At 33.5% G+C, this 18,376-nt stretch overlaps 1 protein-coding gene across 12 annotated transcripts in view; it reads left to right on the forward strand.

Annotated features, from left to right (window-relative positions):
* LOC132702748 (CUGBP Elav-like family member 1) overlaps positions 1 to 18,376 on the forward strand; it is a 339,946-nt gene that overhangs the window by 300,176 nt on the left and 21,394 nt on the right. The gene's annotated exons all lie outside the window — the stretch shown is intronic.

Below are 18,376 nucleotides of genomic sequence, written 5' to 3' on the forward strand. Positions count from 1 at the left end.
AGTGACAAGAGCCAGCCTCAGTAAAACGGTTATCTTTCAGAAATAAGCCATTTATTTTCATGTGAATATTGAAGATTCGGAGCGTTTGACTTTCAATCAGGAATTGCACGGTGTGGATCGTACTAAGAGCACAGCTGCATGGATCTATGACCTTGTAGCTGTCATTGCCCAACAGCAGTGAAGCCGAAAACGCTATTAGAAAAATCAGTCACTTCTGATTTTTGAACTTGTGGTGTTTTGTTTGCATTCACTTTATCTACTAATTTTAAAAGAATGTTACCACCTGTAATATTCGAGTCTTCATTTACAGAACATATTTCAAATAATATTTCAAATAATGATTGAAATTTCAGAATAATATTAAGGTCAACAATTTCAATTTACTTGCATTTAGTAGCGGATCAATTTGCTGTGATGGGATTATTATAACTGGCAGTTGAATTTTTTTTTTGAACGAAATGAGGTTTAACTTAAAATTGCAGGTTATCTTGAGTTTATGAGAGATTAAGGAACCGGCCCTTGAGTTATAAGTGTAAATGCAAATACGTTATTGATTAATTCTGTTGGTGATGTAGGTTGATCCGCTAATTAGTTGCACACTCGGTTGCACATTTAGTCGAGCACAAGGTCGAACGCTTAGTACACGGAGTAAAATGAGAGATCAAATTTGTGGCACGTATTGATCGTTCTGAGAATTATCGCACAGGCATATTGTAATACTCGTGCCCGTGATGTCGCCCAATTACCGCTTAATATAGAATTAATATTTATCGGCCCCATGAAATGCAAATCCTTTAACCAACTTTTATTTTACCTATACCGATATCTGAATTCCCTCCGTTTTGGACTTGCAGAGCTCTGGGTGTTATAGGGTTCAAGTAAATACACACAGTTTTCACTACATACCTCATGTTCATGGCGAAGAAATATCAGTTGCACTGCCTAGATTCCAAAAGTGTAGTCGGTACAACTGTATGGTGTACGTAGCCGTGAAGCAGACACGGAAACATCTGTTTGCTTCATAGAACAAGCAATTCAATGAGACGCGCTTGTAATCCCAACAATCATCGCATACGCTATATTAAACTTCCAGAAACCAAATGGCAGCCGGAAATGGTGAATGATAGTCTTGAGCATACATTAATCTTAAAGTATTCTCTTGGAGATTTCACCGTATCATTCTGTTAAATTGTTTTGTGAAAAGCTCGAACTAATTGATTTGTATCATAGCTACTAATCCTGATGTTCAGAATCGCATGTAAATTATTGTTTAATATGAATTCCGTTCCATATTTATGACGTTAGTTAAACGTCAGTTGTCCATGACTAGATAACAACTGATAGATCATATTTGAACTTAGCCGTCCAAAGAGACGGACAAATGAACCTCAACGGGCTCAACCTTTTTTTATAAATGTAGGTATGTTGTCCAGTGACCTAAACGCCTAGCTTCATATGACTTGAAACCAGTCCTAATGTTTTCAGGGTAAATAAAATACTCAAAAACGATCCATTTTTTGTAAAAATCGTTCATAAGTACATTAACCCACCCGTAGTTCTCAGAACAACTCCTAATCAATTCCTAAGAGATGAAATAAGGAGCAATTCCACTGAGTTTAGTGCTTGCGTCATAATATTCCACTTTATTTTTGGTACAACGTTTTTTAATGACAATGAACATATATATTAAGACCAGATACTTTTTAGAAAATTTGAAATATTCCTATCTATTGTCCAGTAGTATGTTTTCCGATAAGCTAGACTTACTTGGCCGAAGGCATCCTTATAATTGGAAATAAAAGCATGTACGCTATTAAGCAGGGCTAGGGGGTGATAGCATTTACTGGCCCCTTGGTTGGTTGTGTTGGAATTGTTCACACAGGACAACAGTTAAAACATTTTATTCTTTGATTTTACAGTTTAATAACGTTTATTACATTCGGTATGTTTAATCAGTTAAATAGACTTAATATCCGTTTTATACCTTAGACTTCCTTTTTTAAAGAAAGAACGCCATTGACGTGTAATGTGAATCCCGTCTTTAAGCCGTTTTGCCTTATAGCGCAGATAAACGTGGTCACATCAGAAGTCGTTCCGTATGAAACGCTTTTACTGGTCTAGGGAACAATATCGCCTCTGTCATCAAACGGATAAGGAAAAGCTTCCTAGAACCATATCATGGGCGTGCCAACTCCAAACTTGCAGAATCCTGTAGTCCTTAATTACGGCAGGTTTTTAACTTTTTAACGGTTATCGCATATAGAAGCTCCATGTTTTTTTTATCCATTTGTTTTCCGCACCTCCTGGTCTGGCCTCCACTGAATTCGGTGTTATTCGTTTCCTCTTTATACAAAATAAAAAAATCTGCGACCTACGACTTTTTTGGTTACGCAAATAAATACATGTTTAAAAAAAAACCTTTTCAAAAATTGTTATGGGCACATTTTACGTCAAACCAACCATTTGCACACAGTATGTCAAGCAAACACAGTGTTAGCCATCAGTTCTGGTTCTTTGTCAAAACCACCAAATTCTTCTCGTCTTCTCCTTCTGTTATATTTTATAGTAAGAGGTCGGTGCGATCAAAGTCGTTTCTTCATCATGAATGTTTTCTTATTATCCCAACTCCCGCAACAAAGATTATAGCCTCCGACCTACCGCATTTTCTGGTCTGGTCCGCATTTTTTTTTTCGAGAAAATAGTTTTTAATTTGGAAACTGCCGCGTAAACTAGACATGCGCCTTGCGATTAGCAAGATAGAAGAAAATGAGATTTTGATGACCTTGAGATATTGTTTCCAAAGTTAAAGTGCAGCGGCTCACTCGGATTTTTTTAACTAGTTTCATAAATCTTCGCGATGATGCTAACATGAAACTGTAAACAATTTTTTGTAAAATAAAATGAAGTAGGTTTTCGTTTTTGACAGCGAAACAAATAGAACTGTTGTGCTAAGAGTGAGTAGTAAATAGAGAATAATAAATCATAGCAAATCTTAATTGTTAATTGAAGTTTTTTATACAGTTCGGGGTAGTTAAAGAAGCTGCAAAATTTCATGCTTCAGTGTGATTCCAAAGCAAATGTCCACGCAGTGTTCTTAAAGTATCTAATAATTGTTAATTTGTAATGGGTGTTTTTTTTATGTATAGAACTTTAAGTTGGCATTACTGTTCAAGATGGCGACCGATTTAACAGCTGAATAGACTCACGCCTGAACAACGCTTGCAAATAGTACAATTTTATTTCGAAAATAATGGTTCTGTGCGGAATACGTATCGCGCACTACGTCCATTTTAACGTCGACAAAATCGTCCATCAGAGAAGTTAATTCGATTAACCATGGAACGTTTTCGCACCACGTTTACTCTTATTGATAACTCGCATGCCCAGAGACGCCATACGGTGCGTACAAAAGAAGCTATTGCTGCTGCAGAGCGTAGCATTGAGGAAGACCCAAATGAGTCCATCCGCCATCGAGCACTGGAATCGGATCTGTGTCCATCCTAATCCTCAAGTGTATGTCGAAACACCGTTTCATCCAGAAAAACTAACTGTTTGGTGCGCTTTATGGGCTGGTGGAATCATTGGTCCGTACTTCTTCAAAAACGATAATGGCCAGAACGCTACAGTTAATGGTGATCGGTATAGAGCTATGATTACTAACTCTTTCATTCCAGCCGTGGCGGTCATATGCCAGAAGTCTTATTTAAAATGTAATGCCACGAGATTATCTTTCGGGTAAATAAAATAATCCATCGTTGTTTTATTGCAACTTAAAGTTCTATACATCGAAAAAAAAACACCCCTTATATATGTATTTGGTACGCTACTGAATTCTTTGTAACTGAACGACATCCAGTGTACGATTTTTATGGTACAGTTACTTATTTTCTGTAATCGTCAAGCTACCTCATTGAATCGCTTCAAGAATGCCGATTTCTACATTTTAAAGTGCACATGTGCGAAAATTTCAACACTCGAGTACCTACCTACATGCCAAGAATTTTACAATCGTCTGCGATACTGCGATTTGTTGCGGTCGTCGTCTTGATCAATTTTTGCATAATTTTCCGGTAAATTTTATTTTTACGATATAGTTTTTGCCTTGAATTTTTCATATCGTGCCTCGTAAATAGTAATTAATATAAATTAATCTAAACCCAGGTATCTAAAACTGGTGATAATTCTCTCAAGTTTAAACATTCGGTATTATTTCGCTTTTGGCGCATTTTTGTTTAGAAATCCGTGGATCCTAAATGCCAAGATTAATGCTAATTGTAACCAACTGATAATGGAAATCTCCCCTCTTAATACCATCATGTGATTTTGTTTGTTTTTTCAATTTTATACTTGATTTAGCATCAATAAAGTTTCGTAAGTAACTGTATGGCGCTGTCGTATTATTTATAGAATAATATATTATTGATTATTATTCATTATTTTGATTTAGATCAGATTTTTGGTTAGTATTTCTGTTGTAATTATTTTTTAATAGCATTTTATTTATTATTTTATTTAAATGTATATAAAAATCAAATACATAACTCAAATCACAGATCATAGTCAGCAAAATAAGGTTTATTGGACTTTATTAAAACTGCATTTCAATTGTGACCCTGAAAAGTATTATAAGTTAGGAGGGAATATAATTTGCACTTGTTCTTTAAAATTTTGCAACTTTTCATTTCGAATTTTATTTCACCTGCTGGAAATTCAGGTCGAATTTGCAACTTGTACTCAATCGAACGGAATACGAAAAGCCAAAGCGCAAAACGCGCAATTAACGCGTTTTTTCTCGTAACTAATGTCTCTTGACCATGACCAATGGCACCCGACCGAACGTACAAAGGTTAAATTAATTATCATATTATGTTATATATCATATACCTGTGCGTTGTTGTATACGCCGGTGCAGTTTGTGCCGTTGAAAAAAAGCGACTTGAAAATATTTTATTGTGTCATTATTCGTTGTAAGCGGCGTTGCAAATAATTAATTGCAAAAAACGGTTTTCCATTGAATTGATCATTAGCTGGGCAATGTTGCAAAGTTGTACCTGTATATAAATGAAATAAATTTGCTTAAATTACATATTTTATTTTAAATGAAATAGTCTTTGTATGTAGAACACACCCCATACGTTTGGTGGTATATCCGACTGACAAATCGTACTGGTTAATTCAAACTATTCGAAATATCTACCCGAATTGTATACCAACCCGAAAGGTCCATGACAACCGTGCGTAAGAAAACAAAAGAAAGTCAGTAGTTCCGTCTTAGTACATTTATGAGAATTTTATTGGTTTGCGTTCTATTTATTTAATGCCATTAAAATTGTAATGAAAATTTTATTTTTATGCTATAATATCATTGTTTCTCATATAAGTTTTCATTAAAGTTTATCTTTAATATAGTTATAAAAAAATTGGATCACGATGAAGGATTTTCTATTAATTTTATAGTTCCATTAAAGTGCCAACAAAATTATTTTACAGCAACAAACTTTCTACTAATTAATACAATACAAAAAAGTTCAATGCCAAAATTGGTTTTGTACAGGGTGATTCGTTAATACACGGCCCCAGCTATGTTCCTTAGTTTGAATAACAAAATTTCGTATAAACATGGATCTGAGAACTCTTCCCACTACTTCCCACAATTTAAACAATAATTTTGCATTAAAAAATTTGGGGTGTCGATGCTGAAAAGCGTTGTGCTACTCCAGATATTGTGTTTTTTTGAAAAAATCAAAAAAAACTTTGACACTTGAGAACATTTCAAACAATGAGACGTGTCATTTCAAATCTCCCTTTCGACCAATAAGACCTTGCTGCATTTAAAAACCAACGTGACTGCTGACAGTACATCAATTTGACCGTTTCCATGTTGGCTGTGGTATTTTTTTACCAAATTTTGTCAAAAGATGCCTAGGCCCCATAAAAAATAAGTCGGATTTATACAAAAAAAAACATGGCGCAAAATGTGTGAAAATATTACCGACGTCTGAAACGCATCAATTTTGTGGTATTTACTGCCGGTATATCACATCCAATAGCATTTCTGGTCCTCGAAGGACCACCCACCGATTTAAGCATTACTTGCAAAGAGTTTAAATTATCTGTTCTCCTTATTAAATAAAGAATTTATTTAAAAGTTTAATTAACGGTTATTTTAAATCGCGATTTCCTTTATGGTTGTCATTCTTCCAAACGCACAGGGTAAACATAACTAATAAACTGTAATCGAACCAGCGGAGACAACAATTTTATTTGTTATGCGGTTAAGTAATATCTTCAAATTAACTGTGAAATCAAATTTCAAATTGAAAATCACCGTCCATACATAGCAGATTCGTAAAAAATAGATTTTTTAAATATTTTAATATAACTACATTTTTGTATTTGTTTTTTTTAAATTATTTTATTTATTTATTTATAATAGCATAAATTATCCTCATATTTCGAGCAAAATTTGTATAAAATTGTGAAAATCTACAAACAGCGAAATAGACTCGAAAAATAGCCACGATTCTTTAGAAAGCTTTCACTTAAAAGACGTCAAACAAACATTCGTTTTCGTTTTTTCAGAATGGTTCCATTTAAAGTAACAATCCTGAAGTACCAGTTGTTTAATTTTAAAATATATTAACAAATTTGCACGAGATGTTTACAAAAAAGCGAAGAAACAATAAATCCTTTTTGCAAATTATCAATCAAGTTTAATAAACACCACTTTAGTCACACTTTGATTTGTCACAAACAGAGCGAGTGTTTAACGAACAAGCAACTATTCCTTTAATACTGTTACTTTTCTACGACCATTAGTTTATAGTGGCAAAACGACTTGAATACATTCACTGGGTGAAGTGACCGTTAAAACTGAAAATCGTCAAAATACCTATCCGTGGATAAAATCTACTTATTAATCGAAAAACGTGCCATTGCTGGTGTAGAGTAAGGAGTTCAAAAAAGTATTTTTTTATTTATAATTATCGTGATTTTTTAGATTTTAACCTGGTTTATGCAAAAAAAAAATTTAGAAGGCATTCAGATATTTAACGTGCCTATAGATAATTTGCCAAAAATACTTAAAATATGCACTTCAGGTTACTTAGTGTGGTCGAAAAAAAAATCCACAAAAAATGCGGTCCCACCCAATTATTTGTCTGATCGGATTGCACTATTCCCATTAACTGAACTAAAATCAGTATAAAAATTATCGTCCTTTGAGAACGCTTTGTTCTATTGCGATTTTATTGCATTCGAATCCGATTATTTCCTCTATACCCAACCCGAAATTGAATTTTTGCGCCGAAGATTGGAGTGGCTAAGTGATTTTTCATAAACAGGTGATTAAATTTTAATTGAATCTCGATGCAAAATGTATATCCGTTAATTGGATCACGTCAGAACTCGGTTTAGAACAATTTGCCTCGGTAGAAGTGAAGCAAACCAAACGATTTACGAAATCTTCGTTTTGTATTCGTTTCCATCGGTCGCTAATCTTATTTGTTCCACCTATTTTTTCATCACGCGAAACACTTCGAGTTTTAAGGGAAATTATTTCGAAGGTTACCTGTAAATTTGCTGCGTTTCCATCGGATTAAGTCATAATTAATTAACTAACGATTTTGACGAACGTCGAACGTTCTTATCACAACCACTTCATTTTGAAAATATTTTTCAAGATTTAAGGTTAGGGAAAATGTAAAGCAACTTGGCCCTCCCAAAAAGACAAGTTCTTTATAACTAGGCTTGACGTTCCCCTAAATAATTACGGAAAATCTAAACAAGTCCGATGGAATCTAATTTATAACGTTCAAATTGGATTTGGACGATTTAAACAGAACTTATAAACAAAAAAACGCCTATAAAACTGTTTTGATGTACTTTGCAAGTATTATATAGGAATGATATATTAATGTTAATCCAAGAAAATAGTTTCTTCGTTTCTTTGACATGTGCCCGGCAGATTTCTCAAAGACTGTTTTGAAAATGATTGACTATTTGCACTGTTTTACTTTGATTGGAGATACTTAATTCGATATTTATTTAAAATGTACTGATCATAAATTTTGTTATTTTGTAATATTTGAAACGCTCATTTTTTATTTAATTAATTAGTTTTTTGTACAATTAAATGTAAGAAAATTAAATTAGTTAAATGTTTTCGCAAACAAAATCTCTACGTTTTACGGATTACAGTAAAGTTTTATTGTTTGAATTATAATGGACTCCAATCAGCAGCAGCGTAGCAGTTTCGAAAGTAACACTAAACAGGCTTGTATTAAAATATTAATTAAATAACTACTTAAATAATTCAATATATTAATACAATTCGCAACTCATCAACTGACATATTCTAGCACTGATTCAAAAAAACTCATTAACAGTACTTAATAAAACTATTGTCTAATAAATTTTGACCTTAATGACACGAGAATTGATAATGTGTATTGCCCATTGTTACTACTTTAATGTCTTTGATTAAGTCAACATCGGACTGCTGAAATATAGCAGCGACTGTAACGTGAAGCGGCCTATCACGAGAAAATTCAAAATAGAAAGTGTTTTAAGTTGTATTCGGTCCCTATGGTTACATAAACAAAATTTATTCAAATAAAAAGTGTTTGCTATTCTAGCTTCGTGATTTCTATATGTCCTAAGTCTGCGTCATTAAAGGAATATGCATCTAATGAGAAACGAAATTTCGCTAAACTTCATATTTAGTTTTGGTCACCCTCCTCCATAACGAAGCTTTTTAAGTTGTGTTGTTTTCCATTTTTAATTACAAAGCTGACACTTTTACGTACAAATGATGAATTCTAATATAGGTGGCGCCGTCTGCAATTTCAAATATACATATTTAAATAATTCCGAAATCGCAATTTGGGTCCAAATATCGATATTTCTTCAAATAATATTTAAAGGAACATAATTTTGTGAAGAAACTTAATGAAACCGGGTGTAGCATAAGGAAGATATTCTTTTCATTTTTTAATTTTGTATTAGTATAAACAATGTTTTTGACGAAGAGTGTAATTAAATTTTGTGTATCAGATGACAAATCTATCAACGGGCCAAATGGTTTATACAAGTTGTTTCAAAAAATAAGCGCTGGAGATTCCTTATAAAAAAGAGGAGAAACTTTATATAAACGAAGGTCCGGAAAGGTTCATAGTTTTCAAGATATTATTATGTTGATCTAAAGGGTTTTTCAATAAGGACGGGTCGATATTGAAATGGAAAAAAACAAGCTGTGTGTAAAATAATAACTAATTTTTTATTTTATTTAATAGGCCTATGAATGCGATTATTTATGGAATTATAACATTTAAATGTCTGCCGTGGTTTTTCACGGTGGAACGAACCCGAGTGGTTCAATTTTCAATTATTCTTGCGCATAGTTCCGGCTGAATTTGTTAGGGTTATGTTGGCTTTAAGGGCATTTATAGATTACGGCTTATTGACAAAGACCTGCGACTTTAGAAAACTCCACAAGAAAAAGTCTAGCGGAGTCAAATCGCACAATCTTGGTGACCACTTTACGTCACCACTGCGAGAAGCTGAAGCAAGAAGCTCTATCGTGGCATCCGCTGTATGGTAGGTTGTGCCATCTTACTGGAACCACATGTAATTCAAGTCCATATCGTTCAATTTGGACCAAAAGTAATTGGTTATCATTGTTCTGTAGCAACCAATAATACGGCCACTCCAAAGTCCGCACCAAACAGGTACTTTTTGTGGATGCATATAGGGCAATTATGATTGTTAACATAGCCATTCATCAAAAATGTGTCTCGTCGCTAAATATAATTTCTTTTCCAAAATTCAGACCCTCTTCCCAATTTGGAGCCCAGTTAATCAACAAACGGCGTTGTCTATGGTCATTAACCTTGAGCTCCTGGATTAGTTGGAATTTTGTATGGGTGTAGGCTCAAATCCCGACGCAAAATTCGCCATGTTGAAGTCTGGGAAAGACCAAGTTCTTGTGGGCGGTTGACTGCCTCGAGTTCTTCACACTTGCACCAACAAGCGCCATGTCTACGACAAATCTGGCGTTTCTTTGACGAGAGGTGTTGGCTGATAATTCGAACCGGTCATCTCAAATTTGGTCACTAAGCGTTGCAGAGTCGACTTTGAAGGGCCACCGCGACGGCCGTAAAATGAGCGCAACGCGCTCAAAGTTTTTACTAACGAACACTCATTTTGATAATAAATTTTAATAATTTAGATGCCGAATCATGTAACTTTCCACCGAAGTCTACTTCGACCCATCTCAATTGAAAAAACCTTTTATTAAATATTTTTAAAAAACGGTATTTTTAAATATCTTAAATATTTTTTAACCGAATTTGAAATTTGAAGTCATTAATAATGATAAAGATAATGACTATTGACCTAGTTTCGTATATTGCCTAGTTATATATATTTTTTGTAGCCTTTGGAAAACAATAAACTGAATTCTGGAAAATTAACACTACAGAAAATGTTGAAAATTGCTTTCATTAGCTGTTTTCTTTAAATATTTAAGCATTTCCGGACATCCAGCCGCTCGTTGACGCTTGTATTTTGAAACACCCTGTATAGGGAGTTATTAATTTAGAATTTGTGTTGTGTAATCTTGTATACCGGCAAATTCTTGTGACTGTTTTAGCAAAGCCCAAGTGATATGGAATGAGTGGAACGCGCGTGACCAACTGGCGTTTCTTTTGTATTCGAACCGTATCTGAGGAAGCAATAAAAATGGTGACCAGCACAGTGTTCACCTTTAAAGGATCTGTTTTTTAGCTTAAATTATAACTGGGTGACCTTATTGCTTGTCCGTATAATCAAAACGTCGCGTAGGTACTTAACGACAAAGTAGCTGCGATAGCGGGAAATTTTCTAGATTGTCAAACGTTGTAAGAACCATTATAGGCATTTCCCGACCTCGTCGGTTCTTATCGTAAATGCCTTTAACCGCATTTTGATTCCGAACATTCATTAACCGTACGAAACGTGGCGGCGGACCCCGCAGCTATATTAAAATGAAGACAATCGAAATCCAATTAATTTCGAACGTCCGAAATAAAATTAATTTTCGTTAAATAATCGCGGCGCAGAGGGAAACTGCTAGACCGTTCTGAAAGTAAGAAATGTTGACAAAGCCTTTTGCGAACGCCAGCGAGTTTCCTTAACGCGGGTCGCGCAACATCGAAAACGCTGACTTGCCAAGTTTCTCCGTATGCAAAAAGCGGGGGGACCTTAATGAGACAACTTTTGGTTATATGAAACGATGCTTTCCGAAATTAACTTTTAAGTTTTAATTAATTGTGTTCGAATAAAAGTCCCCCCTCTCAATCTCTCCCTTTCTGCCTTTCTCTCCTGCGGATAAGTGAGATGTTAGCCGAAATAGTTAGAATTATTTGCGAAAAAGATTGTTTCTCTCTCTCCCGGGCCTCTAAAATTCGTTTTGCTACAGTTTCAGCATTTGCGAATCTGAACTAGCTCGTCATATATTTGATAAGTTTTTGTATATATTTTTTTCTACTCCCGTCTGTAAAATACCTAATTACACACCGATCTAGTGTATGGGAAGCGTCATCTTGTCAGTTTCGTTTCCCACGGGTTGGATGTTTTCGGAGATATTTTCCACGCCTTGAATTTTGAAAGATAGAAACTTGTGACTAAAGTAGCATTTATCAAACTCGTTGTTGCATAATTTTTTTTCTTATTCTTTTTTTTTACAAAATATGTTGGTAATAATTTTTTCCTTTTTGATTGTTTCTAGAGCGATGTTAAAATGTACAGTTGTTTCTAAACTTCAATTTTACAAGAGCGCTTATATCCATAATTCCTGTTATGCACTTGCAACATATTACTATCTTTAAATAAATAAGAACCCAGGTAGTCCTTTGTTAGCCGAGATTTTTATGGATATATTTTTCTGTGGTGGTATAGATACGTGGATGATGTTTTTGCTTGCTTTGTTGCAACGGACAGACAATTGAATTCTTTTTTAAATTACATTAACTCATTACATAGTATAATATTCACTATCGAGATAGAACAAGAAAACTGTATTAATTTTTTTAGACTTAACTATTACGAAAACGGAAAACAACATTTATCATAAACCTTCACACCCGGACACAGTCAGACATAACAGCTCAAATCACCCTTATACACACAAAATGGCGGTGTTTCACTCTTTTATACACAGACTTCTTAATACGCCAGTCTCAACAGAAAATTGCAACAAATAACTTAATATCATTAAACAAATTGCACTCATCAACGGCGACAATCGGTCCATTATAGATAAAAAAACAAATCCAGACAACAGTAAAACTCTATTTATCCGAAACCTAATACAGAACACGAACAATTTAAAACAATTACATACATAGCAGAATCCAATGAAAAAGTTTCAAAACATTTGTCAAAATGTAGTTTAAAAATAGCTTTCAGAGCTAACAACACAATAGGAAGATTTTTAAAAAACAATAAAACGAAATGTCCAAAATCTCAAAAATCACTACAATTATGCTACACACTTAAACACAGAAAAGCACATTTTTGACGACAATTTTGATATTTTACATACAGCCACAAAAAGTAGAAAATTAAATTTATTGGAAGCCTTGGAGGAGATTATCAAAATGAGACATTCAAATATATTGCTTAACGATAATTAGATTTAAATACCTCTCCTTTATTGAACTTAAATTCTCACAACATCAATTAAGGTTTTATTGTCAGTTTTCGGTATATATGATAGCAAGTAGTTTGTAAATATTACATTTAATAAAGACGCGGTGTTGTCTAAACAATTGTCATGTAAAAATATATAATTTCGTTTTTTTTTTGTTCTTATATATTTTGATTTTTTTTTAAGGATTTTCATCAAGTAAAAGCCACCTCAGTTCAGTTATTAATATCTCTGTTTTTGAGATTCGTGAAACTATGTATATAAACCAATCTTCAACAAAACTTTCTTAAATAAATATGTAAAATGTTCCAACTAGTCAACGGCAGTCTAATAAGTCTATAAGAAAAAGGAAACTTTCTTAATGAAATACGTAAAACTTTCTAACAACAGTTAGGTCTGATAAGTACATGAGAAAAATTAAACGTGGTCGATTATTTACAGCTGATTTAAGTTTTACTTCTCCAGTTAGCACTAAGTCAAGTTTTATTTAATAATTGTTATTCTTTTATTAGGGACAGGTATATACTACATTCCTTTTGCGCAAAAAACATTTTTTCTTTCAATTTTTCCACAGATTTGACCTTAAAACGAGTATCAACCATTTGGTTAAATTTACAGAGTTAAACTTTAAATTAAAATGTCTCAAATATTATTCATGTATTTGATATATTGAAATCGATTAGAATAAATTAGGTTATACTTGAAAAATTAAATTTAAGTGCTTTGAATATCGAATATTTGTCTTCCTTTTTCGGTAAAGCTTTTTCAGTTTTTGTACCCACTACTAAATTTTAAACTAATTATATGTATGTAACCGACGGAAGTAACACTATAGAAGTTTTCCACTGATAAAAGTATGAACCAAACGTCTTTAACAATTTCAGATTTCACTCTATAACCAAATTACGATACAACCAGTCGACATAAATAAAATATTGCCTCATAAATAATAAATATGAGCAACGTCGGCCAACATACCAATTTCGTTTACATATAGTGAATTTTAGTTTCGACAATGGTTCCCCTATTTAGAGTGAGCCGTGACGTACCTTGAATACGTTAAAAGTGGCTCTGGGAATTTATAAATAATTTTAGCTTTTAAATGTGTCACAATTGATTTTTGTCTGCTAATGACATTCCATAATTTAAGCCGTATAATAATAGCCGATTTAAAAATAGGTTCAAAATGTTTATTATCACGGCGGTCACTTTTTCAAACTATTAGCCAACGCCAAAATCTACCTACTTCCAAACAGACGGCCAGGTAAATAGCAAGTTAAAGTATGTATTGAATACGCTTCTATGCAAACTGCGATAAGAGACATTTCGAAGAAAAATGCAGGAACTTTGGATACGCTGTAATGTATTTTGAAAACACTACTAGCTATTTGAGAATCAAAATAACAGATAAATAAATAAATATAAATAAATAAAAATTCAGTATTAAACCGGTTTGATGAGAGCTGATAATCATATCTCTCGTTAATAATGTTTTGCATATTCCTTAGCAAAATTGATTACAATTCAACTAAATATTTTCGGCAAAGGCAAAATAAGGCAACTAATGTCCGAAGCGCCTAAAAATGATTTTTCCCAAAATCTTTTGTAAACTTGGTTAAGATTTGGCAGTCTGTGTGGCTAATCAACCAGAAAATAATGCTGTTTTTCGGGAAAAAAATATGTTTTATAATTGCAGAAAAAATTATGTCTGGTTCAAATGAACAAAGTATGTCTTTCTCACGCAAAGTGCCAACTGAATAACTTTTCTCATTCGTATTAAAGATAGACAATTGTAAAATCAATTTTTGGCAAAAATCTTTTTTTTATTGGGACTTTATTTCATTTTCTATAAGTAGTATTTGGATCCTGTTGTTGAGTGAAAACATTGTATAAATATGAAAACAATTAAATCAGATTGCTTCGATTATTATTGTTTAGCAAAAAAATAAACAGCAATTTTCTAATGTAGGAAAGTTTATGTATAATTTTTAACCAGGTGACCAGGCATTAGAAGAATCCAGACTAGTTCTCCATCACCATCGGCATCAGTACTGAAATGTAATCTACTATCCTTTTTAATACAGTTCTACCAAAGACTACATAATATTTGCACAGTCCCTGTATCCGTATTATCTATTGTGACTCTCTTTATCTAGCTTCGTTTCTCTGATACCTCGTTACCTCTAATATTGGCGTCTTCTTCTTACCAAAATCTGCATTCAGTGTTTTCTTCCACTTCCATTAGGTTTAGATGCCTTTTAATCCGTCAGTAGATCTACTATTACCAGGTCTGTTGTAAACTTCTAAGAAAATCTTCAGCCTGTCTTTCTCCTTTCTCCTGGGGCTAGCTTGCCTCTTTCCTCTGCAGTTTTAAATTATATTTTGATTAGTTTTGGTTAGTATACGTCCCGTGTTAAAGGTTCACGGACATGTTTTTTGATTTTCAACAGTTTGACACGTTAATCAGAGTAGTATTACTTTGTCACCGGTTTTTATTTGTACAGACAATCAAAATTCAAAGTTTCGGTATCTCGAGTAAATTTCAATAAATCGTCAGAGCCGAGAGGCTTTTTCAGATTATGAGATCGAATTTTATTCGGAGCCATGCGATTTAACGTAATCCGAATTCAGAGACGCAATATACGTGTTTCCGAGTCAAGGTTGTGCATATGCTGAGGAACGACACATTCAACGATCAAAAAAGCATAACAAATGTGCAGCGGTCGTAAAAGCAATAATTAAGTGCCCATCGGCCGTTGACAACATTCAATTTCAATTACTATTACGTCAATCAATGATTTACCTTTGTAATTATTGCTTGTCTATATAAGCGAGAAAATAGCCGGTAATTACCCGGTTTTCGTAGCATCGATGCGCCTAGAAAATAATTTAACTCTTTGCCGTATCGTTCTAGGTGAGAAATATTAATAAATTACGTAAGAGGTAGGTAGTTGCAGTAAACAATGCAGATACATTAATCTCCTATGAGATTTAAATCATCGTAACAACCTTGAAACACGTATATTCAGTGTCGATAGGTAAATTTATCCGCAATGCTGCTTCCTTTCCCACTTTTCTCTTCTATATATCTTCTTGTGAACCAATTACGAAGCAACACGGGGGATGCTTTTGCAATATTCATTGTAGTCGGAGCCGATAGGATCTCAGTCTCGTACAGGAAATGTAAACACTGTTTATCAAGTTATGCCAATACCAATGCCGACGTAAAATCAAGATCTAACAAACAAAGGTGTCTCGTTATACTTACTGTCAAATAAAACAAGTAAACAAACTTTGGTTTAGTTTAGTTTTTTATGAAAATTTTAAAACAACCACCCTAGGTCCTGGGTTACACTCATGGAAGTTTAAATTCGTCGTGACAAAGATGAATTTATTGTAAAATACATATAATTCCCGATGAAAGTCATGGGAATGTACGAATTTTAACTTCACAATTCATCAAATCTAAGTTGGTCATGACCAACAATGTTTTCAGTCTCTCGGCTCAGTACTATTAATTTAGATAAACATCCGAGCAAACGTTGACACGCGATCTTTTGTTTAATGAAAACTTCAAACATATTATGTTGATGATAACTATTTTCCTTCTAGAATTTCGATATAATCGCCTAAGAAAAATTCAAAATAAATTAACAAAATATTATGTAATTTTCTTAATAAAAAAATTTATACAGGGCAGAATTTACAATTTTTAAGATCATATCCGAACCCTTGGTATACTTACCAGGTCAATTTACTTTGTAGAAAAGAATGTATTTGTCTTGTGAAATATATTACAGATACCGAGACAAATACAAATTAATTCCATAGTAAATTTGTGTTGTTTATACTTTTAATTATTAAACTACACTGTTGCATATGCATCACGCGCTTCATTCAAAGTTTTCGAAAAATCAGATGATCGGAAATATAATTGCCTAATCAGATGTTGTATCCGCCGATCTTGGTTAAATAATCTGTTTCGAACTTGGAAAAGTTTGTTTATTTTTGCAGTCGTTAAAGCCGCAAAGTCTCTATTATTAGGTTTTCAACGCCATCACGAAGTTGATTTACTACAAAATTGCTTGTTTACGTTTATACTGTTAAAAAAGTATAAACGATGTTTGCCCAAATCATACAAGGACGATATGGAATTACAAAATACATTTTTTCACTCGGCGTCGTGTATTTCCTCTCACTTTTAAAAATAATTACAATACGTCATATCATATTGTTATGTATTTAAATTATACAATAGGTATCAGGTAGGCTTTAGAAATGACACTAAATCGTATTTTTTCCAATGTTGATTGATATGACCAGATTTTAGTTTAAAACCCCAGCTAGGCCCTAATACTTCGTAGATAACAGTGCTTCAGCAGTATTATGTTAGAAAATAAAATTCTTTAGGTCTTAACGTAATTTTGAAGGTATTATCTTTTTAAAGGTGGCAGACAACCTCTTTCATCAATGCTAAGGTTTATAAAATGTGTACGAATGTCATTTTAAGTAATTTAAAATTAAATAACAAGGAAATGATATGCCTACATCTGGAAAGTATGTTTGCCTTGGCAAATGGTGGCGCATTAACACTCGAGAATACTAAAAGAGCCACTTTTATGAGAGGCAATCTTGTAATTGCCTAGATAATCGTAACCCAAATTACAAATTCGATTACAGCTTTACATTTGCCACTTGCATTACGATGCAGTTTATTTTGGTTACAAAATGTCAAAAACGTAAAACGCAGTTTGGACATGTTTTCAGTCAATATTTTTTATCATTTAATTGTTCAATAATATACCATAGATTACGTTGGCTACCTTTTCTGATTGCTTGAAAGCATTTACGTTGATGTCATGGTATCGACTATCACGGTCCCAGGGTCTACCTAAGTCTTCATCAGATTCAACTCTGCAATTAAGTTCGTTATTTTTAAAGGAAAAGGTGGCAATCAGACCCCCAAGTCTTTGTCAGTCCTCATCTGGCACTATATGTACTGTATAGGTAAACTTCTGGATTTCTTCTGCATCAGGTATTGACTTTGTATTTACTAAGGTCTTTAGAGCACTGTCTGAACAAAACTCAGTTTCAGACAGCGTTCTGAAGAAGCCAGCACCATATTTGGCGAAATGTCAGCAAGACAGCCGCAGTAGGAGTGTACCTTCAAGTTCCACAGCCTACGAAAGTTTGTTTGCAAAATTAATATGTACTATGTTGTTTCTTTATCCTCCAGTCACAACCGGTCAACCGGTATTTCAATGGCAATATCAATTTTGTGCATAGGGTTGTTGAGGTTCACTCTGCATTTTGCAGACTGTAATAAAAATAAATTTCTTGACATTTCGTATTCCCAAACAAAAAATTACTTTTGATAGAAGATTTCAGCCCCGTATATTCAGCTTGTATATGCCGGTATGGATATTTTGGGTGACAAAAGAATTTCCTTCCATGATTCCATTATCAGATCGTGTAAAAAACATTGCCCCACCAACGCAGCAAAGTACGCCTTGGAAATTACATTGATCGCATTTCTCAGATCCTGATGTGAACATGAATAGCTCTTAGAGTTTCTCAAAGCACATTGCTAACCTACTAGTACTAGTATTACAGCGTTACTAACATATATCTATAAGAGACGTAATATTCATTATCCTTCCTATTTTTGTGAATCTGAATACATTTTCC

Source organism: Cylas formicarius, unplaced genomic scaffold, assembly GCF_029955315.1.
Source record: "Cylas formicarius isolate icCylForm1 unplaced genomic scaffold, icCylForm1.1 PGA_scaffold_6__28_contigs__length_40554024, whole genome shotgun sequence".
Lineage (NCBI taxonomy): Eukaryota > Metazoa > Arthropoda > Insecta > Coleoptera > Brentidae > Cylas > Cylas formicarius.